Source organism: Helicoverpa armigera, chromosome 21, assembly GCF_030705265.1.
Source record: "Helicoverpa armigera isolate CAAS_96S chromosome 21, ASM3070526v1, whole genome shotgun sequence".
NCBI classification, from domain to species: Eukaryota; Metazoa; Arthropoda; class Insecta; order Lepidoptera; family Noctuidae; genus Helicoverpa; species Helicoverpa armigera.
In genome coordinates, this window is record NC_087140.1 from 259,704 (window position 1) to 277,615 (window position 17,912).

Here is a 17,912-nt window from a genome sequence, read left to right on the forward strand (position 1 = left end):
GTTTCAGCATAATCTCATCGCAAAGGTAAACGGCCGAGGCGAGCTCTCGGCACGGCGAATTATTTTACATATTCCAATCCGACGTGTCCCCGGAACAGGCGAAGCGTACTCGTGTTCAATCGCAAGGAAAGCCCGCGCAAACGACCTGCAATTGGACTCGTTCGAATTTTAGGGTTATGTCAAAATTTAAACCCCATTAGGGCTTTTTCCGCGATCCAAGAATCACTCAACTACTGAAACGTGCTTTGAGCATTTCGTCGAATTTAATGCCGGGCTTGTGAATTGCGATACGAGTGTGCCGACACTGTAATTGCCAATTTCTCTGCCTGTGCCATAAAAATCAAGCGAATTTATGGTTCAACATAACGATTTTGTAGTTGGAGTCGATGGTAGAGTCACGGATTGTTTGAGGGTAACATTTTACACAATGATAAATTCTCAGACTCGTTGTCGCCAAGCGTACATTTGCAACAGCAAGCAAGACGTAACCGATGTTGCTGAGCTCGTAAACTGGGTTTATCCGAGGCGGCCGTCGGAATACACAATGCGGACACACCTCGTGGCCAGAAAACGCTCGGACAAACATCTGCCTACGTAATGGTCAATATGTAAAGAGAATATAAGCACGCGCTCAGCGTCAAGTCGGGATAATTAAGTTAGCACCGTTCTGCTACAAGCTGACTCAACCACGCTGACTAGAATTGATAATCATGGATGTATTGGATACAGATTGGATAGCTGGACATTTGCAATTAAGGAACAGTTAGGAAAACGGGATTCGAGCTAAAATTAGGACGCTTCAAAGAAAACGCTTTGATTCTCTGAATATAAAATGTCTGTCCAATCAGTTAATAGAGGTGATTTGTAAGACCTTACGTTTAGTTAATTAATGACCGTTCTGTGGTCGCTCCCTTTAAGTTTTTGTTGTAACAGAGATTGACAAATGTGTATAATTTATGGAATTTATGAACACACACAAGACCTCAAGCTGTGCACCGCTGAATTTATTAGCTTCGCGCTTGTAAATTAGGATGACGAATGGTCACATGTTGGAAGCAGTGTCCAAGCGCTACGTACAATAACCCCGTCGTGCATTCGTGAAAAAAGGCCATGACATTAAAATGATAAGTAGTCCGAGTCTCCTTGTAGGAACCGGTTCCGAAGAGTATCTGCATGTAATCAGAAAGCAACTAATCTGCCTGAAGGAGGTAATTGGAATTGTTTACTACAGACAGGTACATTCTACGTCGATTACTCGGAAGTTACGTGTTCGGGGCGATAACAATGGATAAGAGGTGAATACTAAAAGCGATGCTGTTTTAAATGGGCACGCTTCCATTTTGTGTTCGAATTAAGCATCAAAAATATTGGTCGTGGTTAAAACAGCATTCATTCATACACAGGCATTGTGTCAGATTTTATTAAATGCGAAATCCAATTACACGACACACGTTGCATAAATATTCATTGAGTTTTTTCCTTGAAACAAACCGACGAGCGGACAGGAAAACATCAACATACGGCGGTAAAACTTCCTCTAGTACTAGTCCGTTTGCCAACATCCGTCGGAGAGTATTATGACTTACATTTATTATTGTTCTTGATAACGACCTTATAAATAAGAACAAGTTTCGCTGAAAGAAGGTACTTTTTCTGTATTACGCAACAAGGATAATCTTGTAGGGATGGGAACATTCCAAAAGCTAATTATTTATGATCCTGAAACCTAATCAGGAGTCAGATTTTCTGTAAGAATCTTTCCACGTGTCACTGCTGAGTTCCCAGAAATGGTGTTTATTATAATGGAAATGCTTACGGCACTTATAATCATGTCTCCGTGTTTACAGAGCTCTCATCTGCGAAGCGAAGTAGAAAAGATTTTTGTTGAGTATTCGTCTCTCGCGTTTATTTGCTTTGAAATATTTTTTAGACAAACTTGTTGATCGAATTAACGTTTCACGCTTTTAGTAATACGAGGAAAAAGTTATGTTTTGGTTGAATAAAATTTCCCTAGCAACAATTAGGTACTGACTTGAAATAAACAAAGTGTTTGCCTGTTTGATTACTTTAATTTAAGTATACTTATTTTCCTAGAATAAGTTTTACCAGTTCTCCTAAACCTTTAACGATTTAACGACGATTGTATTTTTTGCAGCTAACCAAATTCACCTATAAGCAGGCAAATCAATCAATATACTCGAAGCCTTATCTTCGTATGACGCATTTCACCAGCCGTTATCAAAACAATTGGTCACACCTTTCTAGTTCTAACTACGGGTTATTTCAGCTCGCAATCGGCCAGTGACGTAGAACTTGACATGAACGTTTAGAAAGTGCGTTCAGACACGTTCTGATCGACATGCGATTGTAACTCTGTAAGGCGTTGTAGAACAAAGGTTTATCGAGCTCAGTTGGCTACAAATAAGGAAAAATGAAGCTTTGCTTTGTGAAAGTCGGTCATAAAACTGTAGTCTTGATGGGTCAAGTTAATTAATTTGCAAGTTTATGAGTCTTGATTTCTAACACATTTGCGTAGAGACAGGAAAATAATTTCACTATTGTATTATTTCGCAAACTAAATAACAATAGAAAAGTAGTTATCGTTAAATTAAAGTGTACCAAGAAACATTACATATATTCACAAACTCCGTAAAAACTGTAATGAATCAGGTGTTTATTTTCCTGAACAATCGGTGAGTCATTGAGAAGAAAGTACTTTACCGTGATTCATTGTATACCAACAACCACTTCTGTTGCTACTCGGCCATTATATACTTACCTGAGATAACTTGAACGACTACAGAGCATTAAAGTTACTATAGCGATAAGTCTAGTACGTAAATGTGCGCAGTTGGCAATACGAGTTTTAGAAGCCACGAAAAATGTCTGCAAATATTTAGCCATGTCAGCAAAAAGGCTGGAGCATTATATACTTTACAGAGCCTAACTGCAGCACTAAGTGGTAGTTTTTTTTTTAGCTACGTCACGATGGTATCATCAGGAGAACTCTCATTTACATGCATTCCCGCCCGTCGCCGGGACCCGGTCATTCACTCTGCAACGCTCTAACCACCGCAGCGCAATTAATAAAATATTTACCAGTAGTATAACTTTAATGAAATGTGCAATTACGATTCTATTTTATATTACGTTAATGCTTATTTGATATCTTAATGCCCTTTAGACAGGTTACAATCTGGTGTAATTAAATAGGATCATAATTAATTTTTAAATAGTCAGTTACGTCAGTACATAAACTAATCGTAATTTATCTCCTAGTAGATTGAATAAGATGGAGGTTTACACGAATACGTAGTCTGAGAATCGGATACACCTCTATAAATTGATTTAGTATGACGATGTGTGGAAAAAACTGCCTATTAGCTACCGACCGTCAACCTGTTGCTAAGGAAAAGATCATTCCAATAACAAATTACTTTTAAAACTTCAAATTCAGTACCCAAAAGATGTTAAACTTGGGTATTTAACTCTCGGCAAGCGTGTCAATCGATTTGCTTGACGACGCATTGCGAAAGTACCGTTGGTCTAAACTTTTTGTTCCGACTCGCACTACTGTCTTTGCCGTGTTATTGAACCGCAGCTGGTACACAATTTTGCTAGACTTAGTTCGTATGTCAATCGGCATGACCTCGTTTCTCATACACATGTATGTGCGAAGTATTTGCTTTAAAACTATTTACTGGTACCGCTGAAAAACTGGCAGCAGTGTTCTAAAATTATGAACCAATTTAATGGCTAAGTACTTGTTATAGAAAAAGTCATTGTAAAAGTATTAAAACAAAGTGAAAGCTAATTAAAAGTTGTAAATTGTTTGTAACAAGAACATAAATTGTGGTGTTCTTTTATTTAATTACGAATTTTTACTTGGTTGTTTATTTCATAGAATTTTGTGACCATTATTATGAATATAATGAAAGTCAAACATGATTGTTTGTGTTTAACTTTCTCGATAGAACATTCTTCTTAATCTTTGAAAGAGAATTTAGAAGAAAGAACATTTAAAAAGTAGCTGCACAGTGGGTGAAATGTGGTTTCTTATTGACAAAAAACGAGTTTTTATAGAAAACCGTCTAAATGATATTTATTCTATAAAACACACAGAACTCTGACCGTCCTCTAAACACGACAATGGCGTGATGACGCAGGTCATATCAATAAAAATCAATAGGTACACAAAAGGTCGGTCTTCATAGATGGTTAAACAAGTGATCAACGCGGCGTCATATAAGACACATCATGCATGACAAAATGTTATACTGAGAATATCTTTTTATAAAACAGGTTAGCAAGAATTTTATACGAAGAAGGTATTAAACAACGTTAAAGAGATTCATTTTGCAGTTACTGTAAGGATATAAGTGAAATTTCGCTATGAACGTTCAGCTATAAATAAAGCAAGCTGTTGAAGCAATCTAATGATGTTCTATGTAACGCAATTTAAAAGCCATAAAGCGCAATATATGCAGACTCATTAAGTAATATTATCAGAGCTGTATAACCCTCGGGGAATCGGTCTGATTAAAGATATGTAATAAACGTCAGTGATGCTAACATACCGCGTATATATCTGTATAATTTATTCAAATTATATTTATAATTACCTTTTAATGGGCGGCATTATTATGCATGTGTGGTTATGTAATTAGGGCTTTCAAATACCGGATTTTTTCAATTCCGGTATCAATACCGGTATTAAAAATTTCAATACCGTGATCACGTGATCACGGTATTGTCGGTCATGCAAATATTGCAATACTCCAGATATTAAAAGTCGTCGCTCCTTTATGCGTCTTCGAAGTGCTTTTGCAAGATTTAGGCTTAAGTATAAGATAGTAGCTTGACCATCTAACTTCGTCAACATACATTTTAGCGCAATATCCGCTTTTAGTAAATTGGCATCCCGTTTACAAATTTCTAATACAGTTACTTTTACTACAGAAAGGCTGTTGTAAATATTTTTTAATATTGTCAAATCGAATTCGTCTAATTCGAAATCGGAGTTTAATTTTAGAGCATCCCGTTTACAAATTTCTAATACAGTTACTTTTACTACAGAAAGGCTGTTGTAAATATTTTTTAATATTGTCAAATCGAATTCGTCTAATTCGAAATCGGAGTTTAATTTTAGATCGATTAAAGGCTCGAGCAGACCGGATGCGTATGCGTAACCACGCGCGTAGTCACGCGCGTTGTTACGGCGTAACCATGAGTTGTAATGTATGGAAATGTATGAGACAGGCCACACCGCTTGCGTAACGTAGACACGCGCGTCGTTACAACTCATGGTTACGCCGTAACTACGCGCGTGACTACGCGCGTGGTTACGCATACGCATCCGGTCTGCTGGAGCCTTAAAACTTTTAAAACACAATCCTTTAGTTTCAAAAAGCGTCCAATCACGTTATGAATCCGACACTATGACTAAAAATGAGATTGACTACATCATGACGAACAAGAAGCACATAGAAACGTCTCCGTGATCAATAGGTTTAATACCGGTAGCGATTACCGAGTTGTCCGAGGCTCTCTGACAAGTCGGTAACTTCAAGGCCGAACGTTTCCGTCTGATGAAGGCCAAGCTCCGACCAACACTGCTCCAAACCATTTCAGGATCTGAAACGTTCCAGTCAAATTTGGAGAACCGATTTGCCGCCGTGGAAACCACAGCAGACGTTAACCAGAACCATGAATATGTGGTTCGGATCCTCAGGGAGGAAGGTTCGAGATTCTGTAACATGCAGCGTAAGGGCAAGAAATCAAAGCTTTCGGAAGAGACTTTAGGGCTTATGAAGAAACGACGTGAAAACCCGCCTGTCACTTCGTCAGCTAAGCGGGCTCTAAACCAAGAGATCAACAAGCACGTACGACGCGACCTCCGGTGCTCCAATACTCTAGACATTGAAAGAGCAATTGAGCTGAATCGGGGGTCGGGAAGAAGCCACTTGACGAAGCTGACCACAACATGTGGAGAAGTCATTTCTTCGGTGCCGGCAGTCCTTTCGGAAGTGGAAAACTTCTATGGCCGGTTATACGCATCGCATGCGTCTCGACCTGATCCCGGAAATGAGGATTCTAGAGCCACATTAACACGCCATTTCACCGCCTTCCAGAAGTCAGCGAAATCGAGATCGCTCTGAGACAGCTCAAAAATGGAAAAGCACCTGGCGAGGATGGCATTACAACAGAGCTACTAAAAGCAGGAGGTAAGCCCATACTGGGGGAGCTCCAGAAGCTTTTTAACGATGTCCTGTTTGAAGGGAGAACTCCAGAGACGTGGAGTAGGACTGTTGTCGTCCTGTTCTTCAACTTCAACTGTGTCTAGCATTTGTGGACTATGAGAAGGCCTTTGACTCGGTTGAAATCTACTCTGTTCTGGAGTCCCTGCAGTGTTGCCAAGTAGATTGGCGATACATCCTAGTGATGAGATGTCTCTTTACTACTGACTATCAAAACTATAACGTCGTTTGGCTCGCTCGATCGATTAAGAAACCAGTTGTTTAAGAAAGGTGGAGGTATGCTGGAGATAAAAGTTGGCGCTTAATACACAAGTGTGAAGTGTGAGAATAATATTACGAGTACATCTTACGAGTACGTAGTTATCTATCTTATTTAATACAACTTCCTCAAACCAAAATAATTAAAATTATAAAAAAGATTGTAATACCGTAATCACGGTATTGGCTCGTCAATACCGGTATTGAAAAAAGACCAAAATATATCCGTGATCACGGTATTACGGGATCCCGTAATACCGGTATTGAAAGCCCTAGTTATGTTATACGACTTGCTAGATATACACGATAATATAGAACTGTGTCGGTCGTATGCATAAATGTTGTTATGTCAAGGTAATTGCCATTGGTCTGCGATGAAACGAGTCTTGTGTCTGAATATTCAAATGCTTTGATATCTCGTGTATACCAATAAGTCAATAGACGTGATTCTCTACGTGTAGCCACGTTTGCAGACGAACTTCTGCGGAGTTTAATAGAACGGACTCTGATATCGCAATACGAGATCTCCAATATAACTTCGATATGGAAATTATATGCATCAGTTTATCTAGTGAGGTTGGACAGTGGAAACAAACGTAAAGTGTATGCAACTTCTATCCAATAAAGCTAAGAAGCAGTTTGAAATTCGAACATGGAACTCTTACAGTCCTACATGCTTCATTGAGCCCTACAGAAATAGGGGTATTATATCGTATAATATAAAGAAAAAGCTGTTTTATAAAGGTATATCTTTATGGGACTCGGGAACACGTGTAGCATCAATAATACAAATCATAACACCCTACGTCACCGCTTCAAGGACGTGAACACGAATTTATCTGACAACTCCCACACACACGCACTGTTTACAATCATACACACACACACACAAGCACACCGCAATGAATAAAATGGAGGCGTTTTCGCGATATTTCACTCCGTAATTTACAACTCATATTTAGACGAACGGCTTTTCAGCATTTGAAATCCGATTATGTGATTTGGGAATACAAGACGTTGGAAAATATCTTGTATATTTGTGATGTATAGGCCGATCGTCCTTCGGATATAAATCACTTGAGCAACTCCGCGGGGATTTGGTAAAACATTTTTTTCGTGTAATAAATGATATCAGATACAAGAATATTTTGTTACAAACTAGAGACCACCAGTAAGCTGCGGGGAGCAGACATAGCGCAACAAAAACTTTCGTCATTACTTTCAAGTTTTATAACATAGAACAAGCAAACGAAAAATACATCTGTCGTTATTATTTTCTTACAAAACTTCGTTTTCAGTTACATCCAGACTGAAAGAAAGCAGCTCGCAGCTATACTTTTAATTACGAAAAAATGTAGGTCAGCTACATTAACAAAATCCAGACTATCCTTATTACAGTGGAACGCGAAGACAAAACGTGCAAAAAGTTTAAACAGGCATTGCCGCAGAACTACGCAATTTTGTAACACCTAAGCACGTAAATCACACGGTCTGTAGTCTGGGGGACCGGGCGAAACTTTACTTGGAGAGTTTTTAATTGATTCGCTCAGTTATTACATCCAGTTTGAAACTGAGTTGGCCCACAGTGCGAGCGTCGCCTTGCGTTTTGTATGAACAACTCGATATTATTTATTGTTGTGGAGTTTTTGTTTGTGATTTGGTTATTTGTTCTGAATGGTATACGCGAACACTATTGTGGCGATATACTGGTTTTGTATAGATGAAACTGGAAAGTTAAGCTATTTACTGGAATTGCTATCATATTCACATTATGAATTACATTGTTCACACTTCCTCTTAGGCTTTATCATGTTCAATTTTGGACACTACATAATGACATGTATTTTAGCAAAACAATGCAAATATAGTTACAGTTACAGCCTTTTTATCGTCCCACTGCTGGGCACAGGCCTCCTCTCACACGGAGAAGGATTGAGCATTAACCACCACGCTTGCTCAAATCTTGCAAATATAGTAACTAAACAATAATTTTGCTTATACATCCAACAGGTATCTATGGAGATCTAAGGGGGAGGCCTATGTTCAGCAGTGGACGTCCTATGCCTTAGATGATGATACATCAAGAGTGTTTTAATTTCAGTTTTGAGTCACAAACCACGTAATAAATATGAACTAATCAAAAATTTAGATAAGGATAAAATTGAAAATGCGGAAACATTTACAATAAGGACACCACCGCAGGCAAACAAATTAATTCCCGAAATAAGGAAAGCCGAAGTTCCGTGTTCCGTTAAATGTAATTCCGTTTTGAAATTGGCGTCAAGAGCTTTTTGTATGGACGTCAAAATTCAAACGTTTTATAAACGCGCAGAATTATTTCATATAATTTTGTAGACTAGACATCAAACGGTAATTTGAGCGATTAGAATGGACGCGTCATCTGTGTTCGCAATCAGAATTAATTCTGATGGCGTAATGTTTAAATTCCAATATTGAATGTTATCGTGGATAGGCAGCCCTGAGCATTTTCCTGTTTATCACATTTCTCTCTTACAAAGGGCCCTTGGTAACACGACACCGCGTGAATCGAGGCGTAAGGGCGCGAGACATCCCACCCTACATGTTACTATATTATACTACTAAGGGACTACGCTCCAATAAAACAGCCGTGAATATTGGAGGTTTACTCAGAAGGAAAGCGTGGTTATTTTTTATGGTGTCGTAAATGATTCCGACTGGCTTAGTTCGGTGTTACGGCAAGATTTAGAAGTTTGAAGCTGTAGAAAGTTGATAGCTGTGTAATGTTTGCTGACGCAGTTTGTATACCGTATGTCAATAGAACACTTGTGATGGCTATCGTGAATTTTAAATGAAATGGTAGTAGCACAGTGTTGTTGAAAGTCAAATAACCGAGGCGCGGTGGAGTGAGTCAACGCGGGCGGCACGTGCGATGAAAAGCGACATGCTATAGAACGGAGACGGGTGGCATGCCATGCTCATTTAACAAGATCACACTGCAGCAAATGTAACGTAGAAAGTATTATTATTTCTAGGCAACCAAACCACATCTACCCTTACAGATTTGGGGCAGTTACGCAACACAAATAGAAACTGTGTTATCTATTGTGATTCAAAACTTAGTACGAAACCCTCAACAACAAATGATTTACACAGAACAAAGTTGGCAATATCCGTAATTCATGACCGACCTATTTCCCCTGGTCATTTACACATAGTGCGTCATTAGAATTAGCCGGGATCCGATATGAAGCCTTTTACATACAAAATCCAACGTCCGATTAATGGTTTTACTGTTCGCAGTCTAATTCTATTCAAACTAAATTGGATTGGATTAGGTTTTGTTGAAAGGCAAAGTTTGACGCGGCTTTTGATGAAGAAATAATTTGGTAGAGACTTTTTGTTAGAAACTTGGAAGTTTTGAATAAAAACAACAGTCAAGTTGTTTAGAAAGTATACGTGTTTAGTGTTTTAATAAGAAGTCAGTCTTGGCGCTTAACGATTATTTGCATATCATAAAATAAATAAATTGTAGACGCTTTCTTCAAGAATACAATTCGGCTATTAAATAATGCATCTTATATATATGCAAAAATCAATGTAAAGGCAATAGAAAAGAAAATGAAACATAAACACCGCTCTCACTAGTGCTTTACGACTATCGACCAACTCACATTAAACAAGCCGATACGTTATCGACAAACAGAATACTCGAGCAAGTGTTGCGAACAACTATTTGATTAATCGATTAAACAGCCACACGTGTCATATCGATATTCCTACTCGATAACACAATAAAGAGTCGAATTCCTTTGACCGTTGGCTTTATCGACTCGCGCATACCGATATTAGTGCTTGTTTCTCGGTAGACGACACTTCGGCATAAAGCTCAGGGTGCATCGGAATTTAGAGGAATCGGTTTCAAGTGTTTCAAAGAACGTCTGCATAGTTTCATTGGTTGAAATGTAAGCTGTTTCCGTACAAATCTAAGTCAGTGCGCCTTTGATGGTGAATAATAATGTTTATAGAATGAACCGTGTTAACTTTATGCAAACTGTCACCCGCAGGCAACTAACACCAAGGTATTTGCTAGTTGCTAAGTGCGAACAGTAATAATAGTAGACATAAAAATGCTTATTTATTTATTGCATGAGCGGTGGAATGCGCAGTAATTCATTGGAGAACGACATGACAGTCCTACGACCATATATTAACGGAACACGCAACTCAATACCCATATGGAAGTGCCATCTTTATTAATTACTTTAAAAGCTATTTGAATACCCACAGAAAGGCATCAGTTAAGTACATGTTTCATAAAACTTAGTTCTCTCATAAAAATTACTATTCAATAGTCAAATAATCTGTTAGATAACACCAGAAGTCTAAGAGCAGGTCTTGCAGAATGCATTGTCATAAAAATTTTAGTGGTCGTGGTGAGATCTCTCTCGAAAATATTGATATGGGAAACAGCAGACGTATCACCCAGACAGGCGATGACGTAAATGCATTAACAGCCGAGCGAAATGAATGTAAATTTTCGTATTGTTTCGAAAACTTGCTAGTAAATATACACATTGCGAGGGAATTAAAAATGCCTCGTTTACTGTTATATTGCTGAATGTAAGTACATGTGTAGTTTATACATGTTTCGTCAACAGGCAGGGTTAGTTGGGAAGTATCGTGAACGCCAAGTGCATTGACACCGAGGTACCGAGCTTCGAAAGTCGCAACGGTGCATGAGTAATGACAGATAGTTAACCTATTGTGAAGTCCCATGGTGAAACCCGTTTCGTTCTGTAAGCCTGTGTCTGGGATCATTCCCTAAGGGCAATATAACTCGAGGTATTTAAATAATCTTCATGCTCTGTCCAATAAAATAGCTATCCAATAAAATCTACGACTATACGTTTCTAAATGTAAATTATGAGTCCTTTTAATTGAACACCGTTGGGAATAAGAGAAGATTAATTCAACTCATTAATGTACATTGATGATCTGTTGTGTTGTCAACTTACCATATTCATACATCACTAATGAACATGTTATGTACGAGAACAAAAGAGCCGTCCGAATTCACTTGAACACCGAGTAAAACCACGACCCAAGGCTGCATTTCTCTCACGTCCAACACAATACGTTATCAAAGTAACGAAGAACATTTTTCTTGTCACACACTTACAGCAAGTACACACACACACACATGTGGGCACGTGTGTACAGCAGTTATTAGCGAGTCGGGGAGCGTCGCAGGAGATCACGTAGGGACCGGTCGTGAGAGCCCGACGGGCATCGGGCTCTGCTGTGTTAAACTACCGCCCGAGCCGCATCGAGATCGTAAAAATGTGCAAGCTAACGGAAAAACTGTAACATGTGCTCTATAATGCCTCGTAAAGTGCGAACATGTGAATTATTGGGTATAAAAGGTGGAATTTGTAGGCTGGTGTCCAAATGGTCTGCGAATGATCGCTGAGCCAAAGTTCGCACTAAAATGTATTTTTCTTTCCGTGTCTACGGACATTAAATCGCTTGCCTATTTTTCCTGTCCAGTTAAGCAGAATTTCGGTTTGCAAAAACAATTCTTGGTAAAACATAATCTTAGTAATATACACTTATTCGTCATCAAAAATAAACATTGTACTGTGTTGCCCAGTTGTACAGCACAACATTGAGCATTTTAAGTAATAATAAGATCTCAGAGTTTGTTTTTTAACCCCCGACGCAAAAACGACGGGGTGTTATAAGTTTGACGTGTCTGTGTGTGTGTGTGTGTGTGTGTGTGTGTGTGTGTGTGTGTGTGTATGTGGCATCGTAGCTCCCAAACGGATGATCCGATTGTAATGCGGTTTTTTTTGTTTAAAAGGTATGTCAGTCGGGAGTGTTCTTAGCTATGTTTGGTGGAAATCGGTTCAGGTCTTCAAGGTCATCAGCTCGTTTGCTAGATGTGATAGGAATGTTACACGCTCTGTTTACTTGCAAGTATATGTGGGATCTGAAATTTGAAACACTAATGTCTTTTGGAACCACTGAGCTGGTCTGCTGTTAGGGCACGAAGGTAGGAGACGTAACCCTGAACTGCCTTTTAGGAAACCCATCGAGTTTGGGCTCGTTGAATTTGTCTTGACGAGTTCTCTTCATGTTTCTGATTGACGAGAGAACCTGATGCTGGAAATGGGATGTGGCGGATGAAACCCTGAAATGCCGGAATGAAACGGATAAACCGATTTATATTTTTGCTGAAAATCTAGAATGTCCAAAGGTTAATCTTTATTGTTTCTCAGTCTGTGCAATTCTCCCAGAGCCAGTTTGCCATGAGGATTGTTAAACAGCTTCCTTTGGCCGAGATCGCATATAGCGACCCCATCTTAAGATAAAATAAATTAAATGACAGAAGGAAAAATTAAGGAGCTCCTTTAAAAAGCATGAAATAAAATTAAATTATAAATTTAAAAAAACCCCCGACCCAAAAAAGTATGCAATAATTATGACAAAAGTTTAAAAACGCTAAACCCTATAAAAAGCAAAAAATAACTTTTAACACTACGTAAACTAAATTTTGACGTGTCGGGGGACCGCTTTTTACCTTCATAAATACTTACATAAATAAAATGATACCTACCTAATTACAACATTCGTTAAAAAAAAAAACACGTATCTAAAGTAATGAATTAGAGCGGTCCCCCGACACGACAAAATTTTGTTTACGTAGTGTTAAAAGTTATTTTTTGCTTTTTATAGGGTTTAGCGTTTTTAAACTTTTGTCATAATTATTGCATACTTTTTTGGGTCGGGGGTTTTTTTAAATTTATAATTTTAACTCGAGATGATCGCTTCTTCGAACCGGCCAGATATCAGAAAATATTAACCTTTTTGGGAAATTGGTTGAAAATAGTGACTTGTCAAGGGTTATCTAACGCCAATTAATTAGGAACAAAAGTTTTCTCTTCAAAACTCTCTGATGATATTAATCAAAAGACAACATTGGAACAACTTTCGTTTAACGTGTTTTTACACGGCTGTATAGATTGGAAATACATAATGTATTCAGTCTATGATCACGGCATTTTTTTGGTAGGTCATGAGTCATGACCTCTGTGTCATATTTCAACACATTATTGGCGTTGCGAATACTTGTCTTCTTATTATCAACAAGATTATTTAATATAGTTTTTTTCTCCTGGTAAGATTTAATCTAAGTATGTCCATGTGAATATTCCAGATGTAGGTGTATGCTTTAATGCATGTATTCATACATTCAATACACACACGTATTCGCGAAACCGGGCGCCCATTCAACCGTCACAAAACGAAACTGAATGCCATTTCATCTCAAGATGCGCCGCTCGCCGCAGATCCGAGGGGTCGGCAGTGGGTGACTGCGGCGGGGGAGGGGGTCTCGCAAACCGCCCGGCAACTGCGCCATAACTCGGTGCGCACGTACAACCAGACAATCGCAATTATTATTAACAGATATACGTTTAATGATCGTGTGTGCCGCGCACAACGGCCCAATGTAAGTTGAACATCGGCTGGCGCACGCGACTATGGAGTTTACGTCATTGCGGCGTTCGTGTGATATTCGTCCGGTGCGAGGCGGTGAATGTTTCGTTTCGGGGTGAGAATTTGTGGGAAGACGTCGGCGAGGTCGGCGGGGCGTCGCGGGGGCCGAGCCGACGTTCTTGCGGAGTGAGTTAGCAGAGCCGATGATTTGTGGCGCGGTTAGCGTTCATCTAGCGGACCGGCGGGACGCAGGGCATAACTCATCGGAACAAAGACAGATCGGCATGTCATGCGATATGAAAGCTATGTGTCACTCCGCGTGTGACACGAAGCGTTTGCATTTTACGACTCGGCTTGACGCGCGCGCCACCCGCGCAAGAGTCAACGGACGCAGGAATTCTCGAGTTGAAATTCCGCAAACAGGCTCAAAGGAGGATAAAATTAGAAATACTGAGAATTTTTGGATCCTTCCTGGCATCCTCGATAGCGCTAAGAATCTTCGAGGTTCCATTTAATGATATGGCCGTTAATATTATTAGAAGTTCATGTGGTTGTTAACGCAAGTAATTCACGGTTTAGTAAGCGCGGCGAATTAGTAATTAGCAAAAATACCTGTTTGACGTCGAAGACAGAACAAATTACGTGGGTGCCGACTGCCGTCGAGCAATAAAATTATTATTAGTCAATATTTGAATTTCGCAAAGTCGTAAATTGTTCGTGCACAGAATACGAACACGACGGGCCATTGTGTAACGGCAAAGCTCAAAGAATAATACAACAGGTGTGTTCATTACTTCGAACGACAACGCTGATTTAATTCAAGTTTGAACACTTATAGACATCGTAGACACTTCGCGAATTAAAATGACAAGCTTCAAATTCAACAAAACATGAATTTGGACCCAAAGATCTCTTCTATAATTTATGTAAACATTAACATGTTAAATATTTTAATTATAATACTCGTTTTGAATGTCAAGAAAATGATAAATTGCTGTCTGCATGCTTAGACCACGTGGCAGTGTACTCAAGGCAAACATGAATCCGCAAATTCTTATTTATCTAACTTAATTTATGCGTTTACGCAATTTTTGTGAATAGATTTAACAAAAGAATGCAGAATAATTTTAATTAAAACTTAAGTACTTAAGTAAAGTGGATTTCACTTGTCCCTACATTGCAAATTGCTTTCACATTAAAACAAACTTACTTTTATAGTATAAAGTAGTTAGCTAGGTGATCTGGCAGTCCACACTTTACAATCTGTAACAAAAAAGAGAAATAAATTAGTTAAACCATTTTGACATTGTGAATTTAGATGCTTGCTACTAACGCCTACTTTTTTGACATCTAGTCAAGAATGAAGCAGAAGCAAGACTTGTGCCTGTCCTGAAAGATCCAGTAAATATGAACCTACATTATTTTGTTAAAATATCGTTACTAATCTAGAGGGAAAATAATTCACCGGTTCAATAAGATCCATACAAAAGGACTGCTTAAATGCAAATTGTGTTGAGAAATTCCACATGAGTAAAGCCAATAACTGTCATGAACATACCAACGCTGCAACCGCCCAAATATTGCTAGCCAATTCTCATTGTTTCACGTTTAATTAATTACACGCATTTTATAATTAAAACTTGAATTACGGACGTCTATGAAGAATCGTAAAATAAACGGTAGAAAAGGTGTGAAGCTCATTAATAGAAAAGAGATAATTTGTTTTGTACATGACAATGTAAAAGGCATTGGCTTCGAAACGACTGCAGTTATTGTAACGGAAAGAGTACAATATTATTTGAGGAGAAACATAAAGTACAAATGTTTTAAGTCACAGCAGAAATTAGAAAATAAATGCCGACTTGACGTAGCGAAAACTAGCAGAATCATAAAACAGAACATTGAAGATAAAGTTTGGGCATAATTTGAAGGTCTCCCTTTTGACTTGTCGCCTAAAGTTTTTACGAGTGGAACCGAAGTCGTAAACGATTTGCCCAGTCCCAGTAAAAGGTGATATAACTACGCATACACTACGGTACGGTTTAGTTACGCCCCCGGCGCCAATATGAGAAAACATAAGTAGGTTAACACGCGGACAGTTTAATGATAACACAACAACTATAAAACTTAGTCGTTTTTGTTTCCCCTTAGCACATAAATGGATTATGTTTACGCATCATATCGCTCCGCTATCTGATATAGTGTGGTCTAATATCGGCGTCAGGGCTAATCATAAATGTGCTGCTGGCATAGTAATTTCGGGTGACAAATATAGGTATCGCAATTCGTCGCTTGTGGGCCAGAGCGGGCGGGCGCCAGGCGGGGGCGTAGGTACGAACGAAATGGACAATGCGCATAAAAAATCAATAAAAGCCGGGCACGGCCTTCGTGGAGGTCGAGTGACGCTCACGGATCACCGGCCGGCCTCTCGCCACATTATAAAATATTGAACGGCGAGATGTAACAAACTTACCAACTCGATCCCACTTCCAAACTTTGTCAAAGAGGATTTTTCAAGTTCTCGTTTAATTTTAAAGGGATTTTAGGGGAGTGAGAAGCGGTACGCCGCGCTTGGCGCTCCCGTAGTTTACTTTTTCAAACTTTTGACAAAGGACAGAAACGATAGCGATTAAGACTCATTCAGGGTGGGAAAATGAAATTAGGTATTCCCAAAGCAAATAATCTTCAAACAAAAGGTAGCTCCGGCCTAAATAAACAATAATTTTTCGGCAGTCGAACTAGTGCATTAGAACTTAACCGCTACTCCATACTTTTTGTTGTTTTTGGAAACGGACCTCAATTCCCTTTTAATTTCTCGGAATAAAATGAGTTTATTTCAGCGAGGGAGAGCGCAATATAAAAATCCCAAAAGACCATAAAGAAAGTGAATTTGACGACTAGTAACAGCGTATCAAAACCTGCAAAACACTCTTATCAATGCGCTATCTACGTAAATACTTGGTATCAGTACCCGAGATAACGCTGTACAATTACAACTCACAACTTGGCCATAGTTCAAACAGTTAAGCCGTTTTATTCAGTGCCAAGTACAATATTTTTAGATGCCGAGTGACGGGGTGAGTTTTAAATCGCGTAACCACTAAATCCGTCTCGAATGCAAATGCTTTGGGAATAAACAAAAATGTATTTAATTTATCGCATTGACGGTTGCGTCAGAGATTTGGCATACTTTGTTCACGCGTTCAGACTGTGACGTGACTATGCATCAGGCCTAGACGGTTATTTCAGAATCCGTTCGTAATACATCAGTTACTTATTGCGAGTCGCTAATTGGCAGCGCTTTGGAATTGTCACCTCGGCAGCAAGTCACCGGTACTCTTCGTCCCACGCTTTTGGTATTTGCTTCACAATTCCGGCTTAAATACACGATATAGAACTACTCTAAAAATAGTTATAGCCCACTCAATTCACACGCCTTTTGTCGTATTAGCGAGGGCCCAAAATAGAGTACTTTCATCGTCTCATTGGTCGTGTGAAAACGATTGGCTAACAGTTTAGGGCTGCGTCCTTGCCACATTTCTCGCGAACGCATGAAAGCTTCAAATTGTTTGGAAGTCGGCCACAACGGCTAGCGTTTCGTCAAATACGAGACAACTTTGTCCATTTGTTATTCTGACAGCCGACTTGTAACTAAGTGGGTTGGGAGTATTGAACGGTTAACAATAACCGTTTGCGGAAAACCATGCCTATACATGTATTGTTTTTAGAAATAGCTGTTGTTAACTGGCTTAGAAAGTTCTCTCAACAAATGGTTCTAACTTTAAGATCAGCGTATTTACTTTCCGGTACGTGACTCAATATCCTCACTGTGTCCTAATTTGATATCGATTTGAGAATGAGTAACCATGATATCACTTTCCTGCTTCATATCTTCACTAAAGATTAACAATTTATTTT

General features: G+C 39.0%; 1 protein-coding gene across 4 annotated transcripts in view; it reads right to left on the minus strand.

Moving 5' to 3' along the window:
• LOC110380909 (C-terminal-binding protein) overlaps positions 1–17,912 on the minus strand; it is an 82,783-nt gene that overhangs the window by 39,661 nt on the left and 25,210 nt on the right. For all 4 annotated transcript variants that reach the window (XM_064040171.1, XM_064040169.1, XM_064040170.1 and 1 more), the window contains exon 2: positions 15,205–15,257. The gene's annotated coding sequence lies outside the window, so the exon portion shown is untranslated. The remainder of the gene's footprint in view (positions 1–15,204; positions 15,258–17,912) is intronic.